At 45.6% G+C, this 21,731-nt stretch overlaps 1 protein-coding gene across 5 annotated transcripts in view; it reads right to left on the bottom strand.

Annotated features, from left to right (window-relative positions):
• The window catches only part of MYO9A (myosin IXA), a 1,208,318-nt gene that overhangs the window by 143,651 nt on the left and 1,042,936 nt on the right, over positions 1 to 21,731 (bottom strand). The window lies entirely within an intron of this gene.

Here is a 21,731-nt window from a genome sequence, read left to right on the forward strand (position 1 = left end):
GTCCACGGGTCACAGTCTCGGTTGGATTATTTCTTCACCCCGTGTATATTCCTCCACAGGTTCTAACAGGTAACTCACCAGCCCCGCAGGCTCTCAGATCATTCCCTGGTCACCCTATAATTCCACACGTGCAATCGCAAGCCCCCCTTTCGCTGGCGCATGTCTTCATGGCATCTCCAGTGTCCAGACTATCCGGATATGCTTCGCGGGGCGATCGTCACATACGTCACGACGAATATGGCCCCTCCGCCCCATTCCACTGTACCCTGTGGGAGGCCCTCAAGCCAATCATTCAGGGTGTTGAAATCAGTTATCGCACGAAAACAAAAACAGGCACAACAGGAGCAACTTGAGGCTTTGGAGTCACGTCAGTCTGCCCTGGCTGTACAGTTCAACCTATACCCTAGCCCAGGCATACGGCGCAACCTGCTGCAGGTGCAACAAGAACTGCAGCAATATTTAATGAGGGAGGCTAAGACAATTTGTGAGGCGTCCCAACACTGGGTATATCAATGGGGCGACAAATCAAGCAGAATGCTCCACCGGCTATGTCAGGCTGATAACTTCCCGGCGATTGTCCCCACTATGCGTGCCGTAGATGGATCACTACTCATGTTCCCAGCGGGAATTGCGGAGGCATTTGCTCAACAATCTACGGCTCTGTGTGCCAGACACGAACTGATCTCGACCGATCTCATAGCTGAGTTCCTCACAAATATTCCGCCGCGGAAACTGTTGAACTACGTTCGCAAGCAATTAGAGGCCCCAATTACAGTAGACGAACTGACGGGCGCTCTTAACGCTATACATTCGGGGGGCGCCCCAGGTCCGAATGGATTCCCTATGGAATTCCTGTGAACAAATATACATCTTTTAGGACCCCATTTACTGGCGACAATCCAAGAGGCAGAGGAACAAACCATATTGCCCCAAGACTGGCGACACGCAGAGATAGTGCTGTTCCTCAAGCCTGGAAGCCCTCCGGATGACTCTTTTTCACACCATCCCATTTCCCTCATCAATTTCGAGCCTAAACTGTTGGGGAAGGTCCTGGCGTATCGCCTACGAGCTTGTGTCTCGGATCGAATTCATCCCGACCAGTCGGTATTCATGCCCCACAAAGCCACCCGCCATAATATCAGGAGGGTGCATAACGCTATGGCAGCTGTCCCAGCACTGGGCCTGCCGGCCGCCATGCTGTTGGCCGATATCGGCAAGGCCTTTGATTCCTTGAGCTGGGTGTACCTTTTCCAATTGCTCGAGACGGTCAATTTTGGGCCATGCTTTATTGTTTATGTGCGACTTCTTTACACCGACCTCACAGCATTAGTATGTAGTGCGGGGCACTGCTCTCGCTCCTTCCCAACCCCCAGAGGTACTAGACAGGGCTGTCCTTTGCCCCCACTATTGTTCACTCTTGCAGTTGAGCCCCTAGCGTCGTGGGTTAGAGGTGACCCGGTGCTCCTTGGCTATGACTGGTCGCAGTCGCGATCGGACCGGATAGCATTATACGCGGACAATATCCTCTTTTTCATGACAAACCCCTGGTATTCTGGGCCCTGTATATTGGAAATAAATTCTTAGGGTGTTTGGGGGAACTACAGGGTTACACACATACCCTGCAAATTCTGTGCTGTTTCCTGTGTGCGGTCATCAGGGTCGTGATGCTTGGGCTTCGAAGCTGTCCCGGGTGACGGAAGGCTTTAAATACCTCAGTGTGTTCGTATCCACATGTCCCACAGTCTCCTGGCCACATAATAGTACCCCATTATTGGGTAGTCGCAAAAGTGACAGCAATATGGTCCTTCCTCCCCCTGTCCTTATATGGGAGCTCTGCCGTCTTTAAGATGGTGTTGCTGCCCCGGATCTTTTATCGCCTCCAAAACTTCCCTTATCCCATTCTGCGCTCTTGGTTTGCACAGGTGGATGCCATACAGAATGGTGGAGAAGTGTGGCTCACTGGTTAGAGCAGGCAGACCCTGAAGCAGAGGTCAGACCCGGGACCAGGGTTCAATTCCAGACGCGGCAGGGTCTTGAGCTCAAATGTCCACGGACTCGATAATTCTCGCTTCGGTGCCTGACCTAATCATGGGTTCACACTCTGCAACTCTGGGCAATAGCTTGCTTAATCTCCACAATGGCCCCCCGCGGCGGGATGCCTGGCTTTCACCTTGGGGATGCCCTGTAGGGGCTATCTCACAGGGAAAAGCCAGGACGGGTTCCCAAGGCAAGCGCTTAGAGACCCCTGGGTTATAAGCGCTATATAAATCCAAACATACAATACAATACAATACAATACAATGAATTTCTCTGGAACGGTGGTGCAGTAAGGGTTGCTATCCGCACATGTGCACAATCCATATATTGCGGAGGAATCGCGGCAGCAGATATCTATTCTTATTATGCGGTATCCCACATACTCGGGTTGAATGTATGGTGGTACAACCCCCCCACAAATCCGGCATATGCGATTGAACATGCGGCAATCGAACCACCTCCTCTCCTCCACCTCCTTTATGGTGCCACACTCCTCGATTTTATGCCTCCTGCCTGGAAAGTCGTGATACAGCTGTGGTGAACCAAGGACCGACAGATTGGTTGATATTAGAATCTTACCCAGACGACCCCACTTTGCAGGGCCCATACCTCCGCCCTATGGCCGCCCTGAGAGGGTTCCGGGGATGGGACTTAGTGGGACTTTCGACCCTGGGGGATTTGATGCAGTGTAAGACACTGAAATGCTTTCAACTGATGTAAATAATTAATTTACTCTCTTAATTTCTATGCAGGTAAGTACTTAATCAATAATAACTCAATCGGAAAGAAGGAAAACAGAGTCCGTGGTGTAAGAGTTTCTAAGGGTTTTATTCCTCATAAAGGAATCAGGATATCATGTTCTGACCACCACACAGGATGTCAGAAGGGATAGATGAGCGCGCCGTCGTTTATTGACAATACATAGCTTATATACTTGATTTACATCATAATGTTCAATGTAAGAGGCGTAACAGCTGAGAGAAGACAAGATAACAGTATACACGTGGTGCTAGTACATCATCAAGAGGCGTAAACTAGGCGTGTGTGCTAGAAACGTCACTGATAGGTGACGCAAGTGGGTGGCACCAAGGGGTGGTGCTAACAGAATGTTGCAATGTCAGCGGAAATCGGAAGCTTGGATGCGCGCGCAGCTGCATGACGTGTGATAGACGGGGTGCAGGGGACTTGACATTTACACTGGCGGAAAGAGACAGAAGTCTGGCATGTCAGATCAACTTGTGCTTCTATCATATCCGATATCTGATGTTTAGGAACTAAGCTATCTGGGCAGAAAGGTCTCTAGAGCAGAAGCTATTCTATACTTGCTGTGAGTGCGTGTATAAGCGCCTGAGTGTCTGTATGAGAAGCGTGGGGGCATGGGGCCTTCCATGGAAGCATGGCAACAGAGGCTATGGATTACTTGCATAAAGACAGGTCGGCCCTTTAGCCCTGTAGCTGAGGAAGGATGTTTACTGAAGCTAGCAGGCCGGAATGTATCTTCGGGGAGGAAAACAGATAACTCGAAGGTTATAGTCAATCTTGGCAGGCAGCAGGCTGAGCTGAGCACGGAGGGCCGCGCTAGAAGTAAGTCAGAGTTCACGGGTACGGGGGCTGCTTGGGCAGAGGCCCTCGCAGTCAGAAGCCAGAAAAGAGGCTCGGTGGCAGAGATTCAGGGCCTACTTTCAGCCAGGCTGAAAAACGTAGGAGTACACTTCAAAAAGACGTTGGCATAGCATACTTAGGAACGGACCATCAAACCCATTCATGGTGGGTCTGAAAGAGGACAAGTTAACGTTGGACGCAAATGTATTTGCGTCTTCATAGCTGGTACAGGAGGGAAGTTACATGCACTTTTAACTCGTACATGGAGTCGGTGGGGTACTCGCTAGGGAACACAACATGACCATAGAATTTATATTACCTCATTCCCTCCTTGTTCCCTACGGACCCTTCATGATATGTCGATCCTCATAAATCGATCGGTTTGTTCTTGTAACATTATATGTTCGTCTTTCTTTCTCTGACTGTTTGAAAGACAACTGGAATGCTCAATGCAGGATGTGGCACACAGTCCACATATCGCTGGCCCACACTGCAGGCATAGGCAACAACTGAATACTATAACAAGACCAATGCCTAGGAAGGATAAGATCTTCCATCCCCAAGCTGTCAACGTAGTCCAGAACCAACCGGACCAAGTCCAGGTGCCTGGATTCTGATGTATCTGATTTGCAATTTTATGTAAACGGGTGATAGCTTGATAGACAGATGGTGCGTTTTGTGGAATGAAAACACAGCAACTTGACCCGATGACCTTACAAGCTCCACCTCTATCTGCCAAGATGACGTCAATCACAAGACGATTTTGAAGGACAACAGTCCGTATAGCAGACTGCTCCTCTGTTAAGTTACCTAGAGCGGAGGCAGTTTCGTTCACTACTGCTTCGAGTGTTCTCGTTAATCTGCGTATTAATTTACTGTTTTGGACAGGTCCTAGGAAGAAAAAGAATCCTTTATTGAAATCAGTGTACTGTTCCCATGCCGTTTCTGTGTAGTCGACAAGGGGAATATCTCTTTTGGGTCTATTCGGTGCTAGATTCGTATTTCTATGGTAATCAGGAGGAGCTAGGAAAACAGGTGGCAGAAGGAAGGCAATGTAACAGGTACCATCCCAATCTGGAGGCAAACGTATGTATGCGGTATGACCACAAACAAAATAGGAATGACTGGTAGCTTTAAAAGACGATTTACCATGGTCACTGAACTCGACCACAGTAGTGCATTTACTATGACCTACGTGTACTGAACCTTTCTTGCTAACACATAATTCACCTGTGACTGGTAACACTAACATATGGGGCAAAACTGGAGCAGTTTCAGATTCAACAGTGAGGATCATAAGGCTAATTGTGTAATTACCTAATCCATATACTTCATTTTCTAGATCAGTTCCTATTCGAGTGGGAAGTCCTTCTTGATCAGGATAACAGACGTTGAGCAGGACTAAGTTCAAGTTTCCCCAAACCCAGCCCCCATCGAAAACAGCAATATCAGGATCTAAAGAATTAATTATTTTAAACCATGCTCCACAGGAGCCATTGTGAGTGAATGGGTACGGAAAGAGAGGCAGAGCTCCCTTGTAATTCTGGTAGGGAGGGAGTCGGCCACATATCCAACAGTCTGTAGCATTATTTGTCTGATGGGAATGGTGTAACATACTAATAAATGTATTGTTGCGCAGCGCAAGTCTGTAAGATAGTTCATGTGCGGGAAGTTCACTAAAAGTGTGTTCAGCAGAGACATTGTAAGCAGATTGTTCACGCCTGAAAATAGGCCAGTACATAGGAAGCAGAATGCTGGCAATAATAATTAGAATACTCAGAATAAACATGATTATTAGTGTCACTATGCAGTGACTACGAAGTGATTTGCAATATGTTCTTCTCTTTTCCTCTCTCTCTCTAACTCGATCTAGGGGATACATGTCAGAAACTATTTAACCGATTCACCTAAGGGAGGACTTAAACAATTAAACTGTCTGACTTGCTAGATCGAAGCTTCATTCGGTAAAGTTCTTGAGGAGTCTTTTCTCTTTTAGGCACAGTAACGTCTTGTGCTTCAACACAGTCTTTGGTGGGGGTGGACGAGTCAGAGTCCTGTTTCAGTCCGTTTTTTAGTTCATTGCATAGTTTGATGTGACTCGTGTGGACCCACCCCTTTCTCCCCTCGATTTTCACGGCGGTCCTAGTGGTAAGCAGAACGGTCTTTGGAGACTTCCAGCGGGGCTCCAGCGGACTTTTCCGGTCGAAATTCCGGACGACTACCAGGTCACCTGGGCGGACCTCATGCGCCTTTACATCGGTGTTGTCAGGGAAGGCTGCGGCAACCTGTGAACGACATGATTGGAGTGCAGACATCAAGGAGGCAAGGTAATCTGTCAACATGTTACAATCAATATCAGTGATCTTTTTCGGAACGGGCGTCCCCCACATATTCGGCGGTCTGCCAAAGACCACTTCGTACGGGGATAGCCCTGATCTCGAGTGGGCGACCATCCTTATGTAGAATAGTGCCACGGGCAGGGCTACTATCCAGTCGACCCCTTTTTCCTGACAGATCTTGGCAAGACGGATTTTTAGTGTCTGATTATGCCTTTCTACAAGGCCAGCTGCTTCGGGATGTCGGACACAGTGGAACCTCCACTGATATCCTAGCAAGAGGGAAACTTGTTTCATCAACTCGGACGAGAACGGCTGTCCGTTATCTGAGTACACGACACGGGGCAAACCGTACCGTGGGAAGAATTCACGAACCAACTGTCTGGCAGTGGTCGGAGCCGTGTAGTCTGGGACTGGGTATGCTTCGGTCCAGCGGGACAGAGCACAAACAATTACAAGGACATACTTAAATCCTCTACAGCTATTCATCTGGATATAATCCATCTGGAGGACTTCAAAAGGGTGATCGGGAGGATGAAATCCACCTTGCTCAACAGGGACGCTTTTACCTGGATTGAACTGACAACAGATCATGCAAGTACGCACTTTCTGTTTTGCTGCTGCTCGTAAGTGTTTGTTGTACCAGAGATTCTGTAAACTGTCTAACATGGCTTTCTCTCCAAGATGGGCAGGACTATGTGCTGTATTTATCATGACTTGAACCATTGAGTCGGGGAGAAACCATATAGATTTTCCCTTCGTCACCCAACCTTGATCTGTCTGAATCCCTCCTAGTTCAGTCCATTTCTTTATCTCCTCTGGAGTAGCATGTGTCTGGATATCAATTACATCTAGGGCGGGATCTCTAACTGCCATACACTGGGTCTGGACTATTGTCTTTGTCACATCAGTAGTCTGGGTGTAAGTCAATGCTGTATGTTTTGCTGTCTGGTCTGCCAGGTCGTTACCCTGGGAAACAGAATCTGTGACTTTAGTATGTGCCTTACACTTCATGACTGATATGCCCGAGGGCAAATGTATTTCTTCTAACAGTGCTTGAATGAGGGGGCCATGTTGTATCTTGGCCCCATGGGAAGTCAGAAAACCTCGTTCTTGCCAGAGGACTCCGAAGTCGTGTACAACTCCGAAGGCATAGCGGGAATCTGTGTATATGTTAACATTTCTGTTCTTGGCTAGAATACAGGCTCGAGTCAGAGCGATGAGCTCTGCTGCTTGAGCAGACAGGGTGTCAATACGATGTGTTTCTTTAATTTCAGTTTCAGTGGTCACGGCGTACGCGGCCACTAATTCTCCTGTACTTGTTCTCATGCATGAACCGTCCACATAAAGTGTCAGGTCTGGATTTGTCAATGGGACATCTGTTAAGTCTCGTCTAGGCTTAGTTACTGCATTAATTATTTCTATACAATCATGCGGAGCTGGATCTGTCATAACTGTAGGTAACAGTGTTGCGGGGTTCAGGATGCTGCAACGTCTGATTTCTATGTGTGGCTGGAATAGTGTTAATTCATAACCTGTCAGTCGTGCTATAGTTAAGTGTTGAGTCTGGGTTCTGTTTAACAAAACCTCTACAGAATGTGGTACTTGAACTGTTAACTGATGACCTAAAACAATTGAATCACTTTGTCTTATTGCTAACGCTGTTGCTGCTACTGACTTTAAGCACGCAGGGAGTGCTTGAGCTACTGAATCCAATGTACTAGAAAAATAAGCACAAGGCTTATGTGAACCTGCTTGGTCTTGAGTGAGGACAGACAACGCTGTGCCATCACGTTCTGTAACAAAAAGTGTAAACGGTTTGCTGTAACATGGTGTCGCTAAAACTGGTGCTTGGCATAAAACTTTCTTTAATTCTTCAAAAGCTTGTGTGTGTTCCTGAGTCCAAGGGAGGACAGTCGAAGTCGCTGCCTCCTGTGTCGTTAACTGGATGAGTGGTTTAGCTAGAAATGCATACTGGGGAATCCATTGTCTGCAGTACGAGGTGAGGCCTATGAAGGCCCGCACTTCCTTTTGTGTCTTGGGTTGCGGCATGTTCACAATTAACTGAATGCGATCGGGAGTGAGCTGTCTCCCCACTTTGGACAGCAAGTGACCCAAGTACACAACTTGCTGAACACAGAATTGTAGCTTCGAAGGAGACACCTTGTGTCCCTTGTCGGCCAGGAAATGTAAAACTGTCAGTGATGCTTTTTCACATTCGGGCTCACTTCGTGCGGTGATCAGCAGATCATCGACGTATTGTAGTAAAGCGGTGTTAACTGGCATTTGAATACAATCTAGTTGTCTTTTCAGTGCTTGACTATAGATGCTGGGGCTTTCTGTGAATCCTTGAGGTGCGCGCGAAAATTTGAAACTGCGTCCATTTAAACAGAATCCGAAGAGATATTGGCTCTCTGGATCAATAGGCACGCTGAAGAAGGCGTTCTTGAGATCAATTACAGTAAAGAACGTTGCTTCTGAATCAATAGCAGTCAAGAGAGATGATATATCGGGGACCACAGGATACTGTGGGATAATGCATTTATTCAATTCTCGAAGATCAATCACCAGCCGATATACTGGCGGTGCATTGGGATCAGTACGTTTAAGAATCGGAATGATGGGTGAGTTACAGATATTGGAGTCGGTCTCGACGACCACTCCTTGGGCAATGAGCTCTTCAATGATTTTCAGTAAAGCCGCTACAGCATCGGGTGGTAACTTGTATTGTCTGATTCTGGGTAATACAACACCTGCCTTGAGGGTAACGCGGTATGGTGTAATGTGCATACATCCTACATCAGTTGGGCCTTTTGCCCACAAGTAATCAGGTACATTTTTCAATCTGACGTCAAACTCACGAAGGACGTAATGACCCTTGAAATCCCGCAGAAAGAGTCTAACCCCCTCCGGGGAGCAGCATATTATAGCCCCTAGAGCCTTCAGTGTTTTAATTCCTAACAGATTTTCCGGACATGATTTTGTTAGTAACAGGTCTGTAACGCGTGATAATGGACCCACAGCCAGGGGAACTGGTTCTGAGACTTCATTTACAATAGGTTGTCCTGAAAAACCAAGGGAAACATTTTGTGAGCCTGAGAGGGGTGCCCCTGGAACTTCGTCATGACTTATTGTAGTGCGACTTGCCCCTGTGTCAATTAAAAACTTTCTATCTTTCCCCAATACTTGACTGTGTACATAAGGACCTTCTTGATCTACAGGAATCTCGATAAGAGGCAAGCCACCTTCCCTCTCTAGGCTGTTTCATGTATATCGGGAATATTCGGGGTAAGCAGACTGGGCATACTGGTACATCTGTTGTGAGACTTGCTGAGTTGCAGCAATGGGCTGTGGCTGTGGTACTGCTACGGTCTGTGCTGTCTGTGCGGATGCATGCATGGGCTGTGTATTCTGTGTAGACTGATGCTGGTTATGGTCTTGTCTAGGCGGATGCGGTCTCTCTTTAGTTTTACCTGTCGCTATGTTATGTTTCAGAACTGCACATTCGTGTACGTAGTGACCTGGCTGCTTGCAATAATTGCATGTCCCTTTAACAGGAGCTGCAGCGTGACTTGTCTGGGTCGTACCTTTCCTGTGACTGTCGGATGGGACCGTCTGGGCTACTAACATTTTCATTTTCGTGTCTTTCATGCGCTTCTGTTCCTGATCTTGTTCTTCCCTAATTCTATTCTGGTGATATTGTAACATTTGTAACATCTGGGATGGCGTATTTGCTTGCCATGTACTCTCGACTTTATACACTCTATTTTTAACTAACGGTAGGGAATTCTCGACTAACTTTGATACAAAAAGATGTGGGTACGACTCGCTACTTGGCTGGAGGCCACTATTGATAATAAAACATTTCTCGAATCTTGAATAAAAGTCGCTAGTATCTTCATCATGTTTCTGTTTACAGGACGAGATTGCATCCCAATCCTCCTTTCTAGTTGTCAATAATCTGGGCAGGACCTGTACTATTAAACCTGGTAATGCTTTAGTTTTGTCCCCAAGGCCTAACCCTGGAACCCGTTTCTTTTCTTCATCCTCTATTTCTGCCCAGGCAATCTTTGCGTCTCCCACCTCCCAGTCCTTTTCCTTTAATTTCTCGAATATACCCGTAGGCAATAATACTTTCAACATTTTCATGATATCATCATATGTGTAGTCCCCCATCAGTAACATGTCTTTGAGCTCTCTATGAAAACCTGCAGGGTCTTTATCATGGCACGGTACTAATTTCTTCATTTCTAACAGTTCTAATTTAGTTAGAGGCGTGTGTACATACACGCGTTTCAAAATTTTATCCTCACCCATAACAGGGTGCACTTCTCGCAAGGGGTTCTGACTTTCAATACCACCCCCGCACTGCATATGGTACATTTTCCTTTCTGGAGGTGGGGCGGGAACATATTCAGGACTTACAAAGGTGTCATATCTGCGTCGTTGTTCTAGAATTATTTGAACTAATTTAGTGCTTAGGCCTCTCCATCTATCCATCAGTAGTGCTTCTAGTGTCTCATGTAAGGGACCTGGATCGGAATAATGTTTTCTGTACTTAATGAGAAGGTGCTGAATCATATATATACCTGCTAATTTCTGTTCGTCGGGGGAGAGGTTCAGAAATGTCTGTGCTACGGTGTCATCATTATATATGTCTGCATTTTCGGCCCATGATACCGCTGATCGGGCTAATTCTTGTTCATCCATAGAATTGAGTACATGGTACCCAACTCGATCTCGAAGCCGTTTATCAGTTTCCTGGAACTGATGTTCAGCAGAATTCGGATTCGTTAAGGCAGAGAAGAAAACTCTCTTGCTTTCTGGACGGATACCCTTCCTAAGATAAGTTCCCTTACCTACATATGCTATAGTGCTTGTAGTCGGTTCTAGTTCTTCAGATTCTTCTTCCTCCTCGGAGGGAGCCTTTTCTTTCTCTTTCTCGTGTACTGCTATCACTGCTTTCTTAATCTTTTTATACATGGCCTCTATGCAATTTTGTCTGTCATGTTTTCCATCGGCTATATTTTGACCCCACTTGTTCAATGCATCCAATTCACTCTGCTCTGTTCCGGGCCTGTCTCGTTCTCTTATTAGACAATTTATGAAAAATCGTAGTATCAGTGCTTGCATGGTAACTTTCTGTTTCTCCAGGGCATCCTTAATACTGTCGGGGTCCTTTCCCGTTTGAACGAACTCATATATTCTATCTAGGTGCTCCTTCATTCCTGCATAACATAACAAACTATCAGTAGCAGATCTTAACCGTAAAGACGCTAATATCATTAAGTCGTCCTGTCCAGGTTCTGGATCATATCTACAAACTGACATATTTTCTTTTAGTGCATCAAGACGGGATGAATTAGAAGAACGGGGGGATCTGTGCGTAAAAGGACTCTGCATACCTCTGAGATTTAATCTGTGAGTCGGTGGCGGGGTCTGGAGACCCGCGGTCGCACCTCCTGAAGCGGAAACTTGGGCATTATCTCTGTGTGTAGTCAGTATCTGAATTTGTCTTTTAGTAGGATCTGATTGAAGTGGTTTCGGTAGATCAGTTTTAGGTGAGGGAAGTGGCGGAGCTGGCGGAACGGGACTAGTCTTTTTCGGTGTCGGCTGAGAGTGATCTTGGGGGGCAGTACCACCCCCGGCCCTGTCAGTAGGCAGGGCACGAACAGGCAGATTGGTGTAAGCTGGCGCTACATCTTCGAGGTATGAATTTAGGAATATGTCTTTAGTAGTCTTATGCATTACTTTAGTTGGAACTAATGGTGACGGCAAATTTTTCGGTATTTCTGAAATGGCGTCAGGGGTACCATCGGCCAAAAGATACATGTTGTTCACTTTGCCATTTAGGATACGATCTATTTGTTCTACTTTTACTCGAATTCCCTCAGTAACTAATTCGTTTTCTTGGGCCTTTTCTGATTCTTTAAGCCTGTCTTCTCTACGGAGTGCTCTATCAGCACGCTTACGTGATTCCTTACGCCAAAATTCTATGGCGTCTTTCTGAGATTGTCTAGCTTTCTTTTTCCGTAATATTTCTTCTACCTTTATGATGCACTCGGCATCCCATGTTCCGTTAACTGGCCATCGGTATCTTTCCTCTAGGTGCTTGGTATAATCTGTCCATAACTCTAGATACAAGATGGCGTCTATGCCATGCTTATTATACATGAAATTACCTGGAGTGTCCCTAGGGGGGATTGGAATCTCTTCCTCTAACATCCCTTTCCTAGTTCCTATCTGCTTTAATTTGTTAAAAAACGGCATTGTGCCTACTTGATACTGAAATGCTTGATCCTTAATACTTAATTTCGCCTGTAACTATTTAAACAAAAAAACACAATAATACACAAGAACAATCACATTCATACCACGACATTAATCACATGAAACATTTAAAGACATAGCTAACTTCCCCCTACTCTGAATGTACCGCTCAACGATACAGATACACTGCTGTAACAGTGCAGAAATTCGGAATACTTTATATACTGCTAAACAGTACAGATACACTGCCTAAAAACAGTGCAGACCGGACTTGCGTACCCAAACCCGTCTAGATACGACCCAGCAATGGTACTCACCGGGAAGCACGGAAAACAGAAGGCCTCGGAAAACTCGACTGGGCTCGACTCGGAACTTCGGAAAACTTCGGAAAACTTCGGAAAACTTCGGAAAACTGGTGGGCCTCTTCACACCTCGGACCTTGCTTCCTTCGGCTGGGCTCTGGTCGGGATCCTCCGCACTCCTCACCGCCTCGTCTGGGCACTGATCGCAGTCTTCGTCACCTCCGTGTGTCAGAGGGGGATGCAGGAAATCCTGCCAGTACACGTGTTGTCCGTCTAACTGATGGCAGGGGACACGGATTGCAACGCACCTTCCGGCGCGTGAGGTGGGGGAGGGGTCCCTGTTCGGGCGCCAAAATGATGTAAATAATTAATTTACTCTCTTAATTTCTATGCAGGTAAGTACTTAATCAATAATAACTCAATCGGAAAGAAGGAAAACAGAGTCCGTGGTGTAAGAGTTTCTAAGGGTTTTATTCCTCATAAAGGAATCAGGATATCATGTTCTGACCACCACACAGGATGTCAGAAGGGATAGATGAGCGCGCCGTCGTTTATTGACAATACATAGCTTATATACTTGATTTACATCATAATGTTCAATGTAAGAGGCGTAACAGCTGAGAGAAGACAAGATAACAGTATACACGTGGTGCTAGTACATCATCAAGAGGCGTAAACTAGGCGTGTGTGCTAGAAACGTCACTGATAGGTGACGCAAGTGGGTGGCACCAAGGGGTGGTGCTAACAGAATGTTGCAATGTCAGCGGAAATCGGAAGCTTGGATGCGCGCGCAGCTGCATGACGTGTGATAGACGGGGTGCAGGGGACTTGACATTTACACTGGCGGAAAGAGACAGAAGTCTGGCATGTCAGATCAACTTGTGCTTCTATCATATCCGATATCTGATGTTTAGGAACTAAGCTATCTGGGCAGAAAGGTCTCTAGAGCAGAAGCTATTCTATACTTGCTGTGAGTGCGTGTATAAGCGCCTGAGTGTCTGTATGAGAAGCGTGGGGGCATGGGGCCTTCCATGGAAGCATGGCAACAGAGGCTATGGATTACTTGCATAAAGACAGGTCGGCCCTTTAGCCCTGTAGCTGAGGAAGGATGTTTACTGAAGCTAGCAGGCCGGAATGTATCTTCGGGGAGGAAAACAGATAACTCGAAGGTTATAGTCAATCTTGGCAGGCAGCAGGCTGAGCTGAGCACGGAGGGCCGCGCTAGAAGTAAGTCAGAGTTCACGGGTACGGGGGCTGCTTGGGCAGAGGCCCTCGCAGTCAGAAGCCAGAAAAGAGGCTCGGTGGCAGAGATTCAGGGCCTACTTTCAGCCAGGCTGAAAAACGTAGGAGTACACTTCAAAAAGACGTTGGCATAGCATACTTAGGAACGGACCATCAAACCCATTCATGGTGGGTCTGAAAGAGGACAAGTTAACGTTGGACGCAAATGTATTTGCGTCTTCATAGCTGGTACAGGAGGGAAGTTACATGCACTTTTAACTCGTACATGGAGTCGGTGGGGTACTCGCTAGGGAACACAACATGACCATAGAATTTATATTACCTCACAACAACTACAGGCAGGGTTCGACCTACACAAATCACAATTTAACAAATGTCTCCAACTTCGCCATTCACTCACTCCCTTGATCCGCACACTTGAGACCCTCCCGGAATTTCACCCTCTGGAAGGCCGACTACTAATGGGCGGCCTTGGCCTCCATAAGATTAGGCAAATATACCAGACCCTGACGACTCGCACAATGACAACACTCCACAGGAAGTATATGGCATGGCAGGCTGACATCCAAGACCTGACGGATGATGACTGTGCTGAAGCTATGGCGGGACGGTCTCCACACGATACCGCCTGATACAATTTAAATACCTACACCGGGCCTATTACATACGGGCCAGACTTTGGCGGATGGGTGTTATCCATTCCCCTACATGGTTGCGGTGTGATCGGGAAGATGGGACATTCTTGCACACAGTCTGGAGTTGCACGGCTTGCAACCCTTTTGGCGGAGAATTAAGTCCTGTCTTAGCGAGGTGCTTTCACGGGAACTTCCGCTTGACCCGCGCCTCTTCCTCTTGCACAGCACTGATGATATTGGGGGTAATAAGTATAAGCAACACGTATTGTTTTTAGCCCTCACTATCGCCAAGAGGGACATTGCACAATTATGGAAGGCAACATCTGCCCCGACCCTGGGCAAATGGAAGACAGACGTATGGGGGCCGAGATTGCAGTTTTCCTAGAACGTGGATGCCCAGCAAAAGCATCGGAAAATATGGGCCCACTGGGCGTCCTACCGAGGAATAGCGTTTCCCCTCTGCCACCCACAGACCCATGAATGGAGCCCCATGCCCCCGCGTGCTCTCTAATCGGCCTGGCCCATATTGTCTGTAACCAGATCCCTCAAAAAATTTGATTTGTAGTCATGCGTTGAGATTAAAAACTGTCTGTAGTTTGTTACGTTGTATCACCGGCATGTTTGGCCGGTATTGAAAATTGGTAAAAATGCTGGAATTTCGGATAATGATCCTTTTTCTCTTACAGGACACTGTAGGGCTGTCGCCCGACCCTTTACCGAAAAACTAAATAAAATTTGTTGTTTAAAAAATATATATATAATGGCTTTCTACTCTGTTTTATTGGTAGTATTCTGACTTTGTATAATATTATATTCAATAGGTTATGTTCATGACTCACTCTTTGTAAATGTTTTTTGTTCAAATAAACCATTTATCTTGTTTTAAGGGAAAGAGCAGTGGCACTAGGGACCTGATTATCAGGGACCCAGTGTTCTTTCAGCTGAAAAGCATCAGTACTAGAGTAAAAAGTTTGGTGTGACCATGTCAAAAAGGGCACTTTCCTACACCCGGTACACCGTGTTGTAGGCCATCGGGCCCACTGATAGCATGCCAGGAAGAGGTCTTTATGGCTCTAGGAGGTCAACCCAATCTCTCCATTGAGTTGCGAGATGCTAGGACCCCTAGAAGTGTCATGTGGCTTAGTTAGGCTCATAAAGAAATGCTGCCATTTTCCAACATGTACACGTTTCTTACATTGCCTTTCCTTTCGCGCAATAACCTGTCACACACATTTGCATGCCTGACAATGCTGGATTAGTTTCTTAGGAACTGCTTTGCTTACAGATTCCGCTTTGCTTAAAATTATCATGACTCCTTGAACAACATGTACAAGGCCTCGACATGCATTTTGCAAATGATGTTCTATTTTTCATCCATTAGGCGACACGGCTATCTATATACCATAACTATGCTGGCTTGCACAGGATTCGCAAGGATGCTGTTCATTACACATAAACAAGTATTTCTGGGTTTAGTCAGAGGAGCGCTTTGCTGTCATTGGTGCGGTCTCTACAAACTGAAGCTTTGGCCCAGCAGCTTGCGGATATCTCTGCAAAGGGTGTCCAGCTCGCGACCAAGACAGGGACTTACATTCTTTCCCTTCAGGTATTCGGGTTGGATCATCCAGTACTGGGATTCTTGGCAGAACACACACACACAAGCCCTAGATACTTAGGATAGGGACTGTATGGTAGTACGCCAAATTTCAAGATAGTTTTATATGCTGGCATATATACATTGCTATAGCACCATGGTGAAACTTTTTATTCTGTTCACGGTCTTGCTACTTCTAATAACTTATGTTTTTCTGTCAATTGATCATTGCAGCACGTATATTTTATACAAGAATCACGCTGGTTCAATAAACATTGAAAATGTCTTCTATGTATTCCTTGTATATTTCTCGGAGTAAGAGAGCACGAGTGACTCAGTAAAAAGGTTCTAGATCTGTTTCCGCAATCCCTCGGGGATTAGGGTTGTCATGTTCATTGATTGCCAGAACCATTTGCCAACCACCTAGGTTTAGCAGTGCTCATGGGGGCACTGTGAGCTAGCTCGCCTATAAGGACAACATATCCTGAGGGGGTGCATGGAACCAGTCCGGTACCACCTCAACGGTTATGCTGTTCACAAATGCGCAGTTCCTATCGTAGGATGCAAACTGGATGACAGAAGCCCCCCTGCACCTATGCCCTGGGTACCAGAGCACCTGTACCTGCTAAGGGTTGTTTGTGTCCAGCCTGGACACCAGCGCCGGGGCAAACCTACACGCATGTTGAGGGACTTCAGGACCAACGAGATCCACGACCAGAGTGGCTCTGCCGTCAGGTTTTGTTTCTTGCTCTGCAGAACCGACAACCATGAGAGCCTCAACCTCCAATTGCCCGCCAGCTAAGATACTCTGAACGTGAGCTTCACAGCCTGGGGACTTCCACTAAACTGTGTCTCCTTGGCCTAGGGTTCCTCACGACCTGAACGCCCCTTGGGTCCTCCCGGGCTTCTCCCCAATTGCAGCCTCTTTGTTTCAGGTACCATTGACTTCAACAGTGTAGCGCTCGAGGCTGCCATCCTGACTAGCACCTCTGCACCTGGACACCGCAGGGCAGCTAAACTCAAACTATTGGTGATTTTTTGGACCTTAGCTCCTAAGCACCTTAGGTCCCAAAGGGCACCACCGAACACCAACTGCAAGTATATGTTTGCTGTGTGTGATTTTCCTCCCATAGGATAACATTACTGCATTAGAGGTTCATAACTCAAAAAACTTTATTGGAGCATTTTTACTATTTTCTTGTAAAAATTGATAACTTCGAAGTACTTACCTGATACTGAAGATCTTGTTATGTAAGTAATATAAAAATCTGTATTATTTTCATAAAAGGATGTAAAATCTATTCTTGAATGTGTGCATCATTTATTGACTCAGTATGTACAACAAATGCCAAACGCTCCATCTGATAAGCCTAAGCTGCTTGACCACACTATCACAAATAGATCACTTGGCATTATTACAGTAAGCCCTGTAAACCAATAAGGGTCATCTGGACTTTCTGCATGGTGTGCCGTTACACTGGCCCTCTACATAAAAAGTCAGCTTTCTACAGGTGTGATTTCCTTTTTTTTCTAGCGGGCAGCCTATTTTGTATGTGCCTTCCCGGATCTTCATGTTTGACTTAGGGACCGACTCAAATATGGGAAACAACTTTGTAGCCCTCTCCCTTGGGGCAACTGAGAAATGTGTTGGCTGCTCATAAGGTGAGATCTCCTTTTTGCAAGATGCTGTTTTTTTTTTACTGTTTGTTCAGCTTCTTTAATGCCCTTCTCGAAAGAGTGGTATTTATTCAGGAGGATGATGGTATTGGTGTTCCTAGTGGTTGGGCTGCTTTATCCTTTTTGGTCAGGATCAGAGCGGACTTGTCTGCTCCGATGCAAGAAGAGTGGGTAGGCGGTGCACTGAAAGAATAAGATACCCTTTCAGTATTGTGGGATTTATTGTTGCCATAGCTGATGGAGCGCAGCAGTGATCATTAGTTGCTTTGGCTGGGGCTGTTCTATTTAAAGGCACTTACTTGATTTTTACATGTGTTGATCTTGGCATTTTCCATGAGGGACCGTAGTATATTAGGCAAAGTGCTTGATTTCGATTATGGAGAGCATAAACAGGATTTTTCCACCCCTAGAAAAGTTTTCCAATGAACTTATTTTAAGCCCCAGGTTCACTAGACTGCAGGCTTGACTGCAGGCGATGGATTGGGTTAGTTCTACCTGCAGTTCTACCTTCTGAGACTGCCATGAAAGTGCCTTGGCGATCACATCCTGCATGATGCAGATGGTGGCCAAAAATGGGCTAGAGGGACCAACAAGGGATGTCCGTATCTGAATGAGGCAGATGCGCTTGCACTAGTATTCTCTCAAAAATATGGGTGTTTGTGCCAGTGATTCTTTGATTTGGGATTCCATTGTAGGGAGAAAATGGTCTAATAGGTTGGCCAGCTGAAATACTTTTCCTGCTGGTCTTCTTTGGGCGGGATAAAGGAAGCTGGCCCACTGCTGTCCTTTTTGCAGACTCCTGTTCCAGTGGTAGTGCCTGAGTCAGAGAAGTGGTGGTCCTTGAGTCCGCTTGCGTGGTCCACATCGGAGTTTGTTGTGTATTATGCAGTCTCTGTCATCCCAGACACTTTTGAAAGTCTTCTAGTGAGGGTACTGTCACCACCCTTTACTGTTTCTCAAGAGCAATTAAGCCATTTCCTTGTGACCTGATGGAGAACGAGGTTTGGGTTACTCATCAATACACTGATCCTCCAACTTAGCCCTAGGCAAGAGTTAGACCTTCGCGACATTAGCCCAGCTGCAGGTGAAGCTGCTAAGCCTTCACTATGTAAGGTCGTTGAAAGGTTGCTGGACCCCCATGGATCCTATGTGGCAGGTGAGCGAGGCCATTGGTAAGGGATATTGTAAAATTATTCGCTGATCAACCCTTGAAACGTGCATAGGTCAGGTATTATGACAGCGGATGTACCTCTTTGACAGATCTACTCTCCCGGTTGCCCAGCGTATTGAGAGAGACCAATCTTTCGAGGGGGTGGGGGCATAGTAGATGTGAGGCAGGGGGGGGCGGGTCTAAAAGAGCATTGACATTTTTCTGGGATCATAATTTTCTTTTGCCCATTTTACCTTGGCCCTTGGTCCTCGTTAGCCTCAGGGTACACGAAGGGGGCAGTAGCTCCTGATCTTTAACTGTTGGTTTGTTGTATTGGTTTGGTTGCCCCGCTCCAAGATGTTATAACACCCAATTAACCAGCTCAGTTCAAATAAATCAAATAATGAATATACCCCTCCTCAGTGCATCCTCACCTCCACACGATAGTATCCTATGAGTTACAAGGGGAATTACAGGGAAGGGGGGTGGCACGTGGTTAGTGTAGAGTGCTGCCTCCTGATGATTTTCCCAGGTAGCCTAAGTGTGTCCAGATGTTTCGAGGGCGACTGGGGTGCAGCTAGCGTGCTGGCTGAGGTGTAATGGTCTGAGCGCAGGAGCACCATGCAGAGGGCTGTGCTGCCGGGAGAGGGATGGGAGGAGGGGAGCTCAACCGGGAAGCAAGCCGCACCAGGTCCTAGCCTGGCCGCTACCCTAACGCTACCAAGGCATTGGAGCCTAGTCCACAACACAACCTTCACTACCACAGCTGCTCCGCTGCATCTCTCACAGTCTTACCTAGAGTGGACTTGATCCTGTGGTCCTTGTTTCTTTCAGTCTCTTTGCGACTTGCGTCTGTATCTCCCTGCACGTCTTTCTATCTTCCTGTGGTGGGGGAGATGCCCAACCTAACACCGCAAGGTAGGACACGGCTTTCCTCAGTAGCCACCTCAACCTCCGACGCCACCACTATCACCGTGTCACATTGAGCGAGCAAGGACTGTCAGATCAGTGGACACACCTCCTGGATTTTTCACGGCCCCAGACGCTCCCAGATCCCTACCGCTCTGCTACTTGCACCTCACTACTCCAAGGCTCAAGTATGCAAAGTATAGGTCAAATAGAATAAAAAGCCTTTGTTGACTCAGTTATCTTAATTTATTCAGAAATGGGCGTCACTTACCTTCAAATGATCAAATTCATATGTGTAATACACTCTTAACGATACACGGCAGGTATGATGATGATAACAGAAATTATGATATCTGGCATAAATATAACAATAATGGTATGTACTTACCAGTTGATCTTGAATCATGTTAATTCTTTTCAGAATACTTGTAAGAAAAATGTATATTTCCAACAAATATGAATACACTGTAAATGATGACAAATTTTATTGGTTTTTAAAGCTACAGCCTAAACATATTCTATGAACACTTAAAATGTTCTTTTTTAAATTTTTTATAAATCACTGTTTGTAGGGCTGTAAAGGAGCCAGTTGCAAAGACTAAGCATATATGCTGAAAATTGGAATCTCTGTAAAAGAGAAATCGCAAAAGGTATTTCTTTGATGATTCTAGTGGGGCAACCTAGTGAAGCTTTCCTGTAAATCCCTCTTCTTGGGTCTTTGTAGTACTTAACAAGGGTGATTTTGTGCTATTTTCTTGTGTACTAATGCATGTGTGGTTATTTTCAGGCATCGCAATCTTTCTTTTTTTTTTTAATCAATAATATCACTATTATTTTTTACTCTTGTTTGCCCCACACCTTCAGATCACAATGTTTAGTTATGATGAGTAACTTGGACCTTCCAACATATTTATTGATTGGTTATTTACTGTTTATCTTTTATTTTCTCTGGTTTGCTTTTTTGTATGATTGGCTGGTTATTCATTTTTGTTGGGACACTTTGCATAATTGAAAATAATTTTTTGTGTCCTTTGATTTTACAGTAAGATTTGGCACTGATTAAGAAAGATTCAAAATTGTGAATTCACAAAACACATGGTGGCCTATTCTTTCTTGTAATTACAAATATCTAAATGAAAACTATAAATGGTCTTATGACCTGTACAAAAATTGTCCTATTCTGATTTAAGGATTACCTGAGAAACAATATTTCAATCAATAAAACAGCTGCTTTCCGGGCTATTGCCCTTCAAAAATGTATTTATTAATGGTTCCCCTAAGCACTGGAAGTCCCGGAACAGTTTAGGAAATGTACACATGCTTTGTTGGTCGAACATGTGATGATACTTACAATTATGTGGTATTTTCAATGCTCTGTGCCATGTTTATGTTTATGTTTTTGTTGTATCACCTGCAGATTATGCAGGAGTTCCAAAGTGTTCACCACTACAGGTACTGTGGATGTAATTGATGCGCCAAATGTTTATCGCAGGTATTGGCTCGATATGTATCTTGATAATCCAATAAAATATGTTTTAATTTCATTTATTGGTGTGTTGTCAACAATCACGAAGTTATATATGTTACAGGACTTTTTTGTACAAGTAGGCGAGTGGTCCTACACCAGTTACAGTGATCTAGGAATCAGTGGAAATGGAAGAAAGACATATATGAAGAAGTTCAACCATTTAATTTAAAAGGAATAGTCCTCAGTAAGTAGTTGCCAGAACCTGCTGTTATGGTACAGGGTTTTTTCTATGGGGGGAAACAGGTCTAGATTGAGTAATCCACTTAGTCTTGGTGGAGTCCAATTTGTGGTATTCTGATATAGCTGAAATGTGCATGTCTACTTGAAAGTTTTGGCTTCATGGGAGATGTTGCACTGCAATATTCACTAGGGTTGTGATGGCACATTCCCACAGCATATGTACCTCTTGCGATAGAATGAGTTCTTCTTTTACTACGGTTCACAATGTA

This window comes from Lissotriton vulgaris, chromosome 2_2, assembly GCF_964263255.1.
Source record: "Lissotriton vulgaris chromosome 2_2, aLisVul1.2, whole genome shotgun sequence".
NCBI lineage: Eukaryota > Metazoa > Chordata > Amphibia > Caudata > Salamandridae > Lissotriton > Lissotriton vulgaris.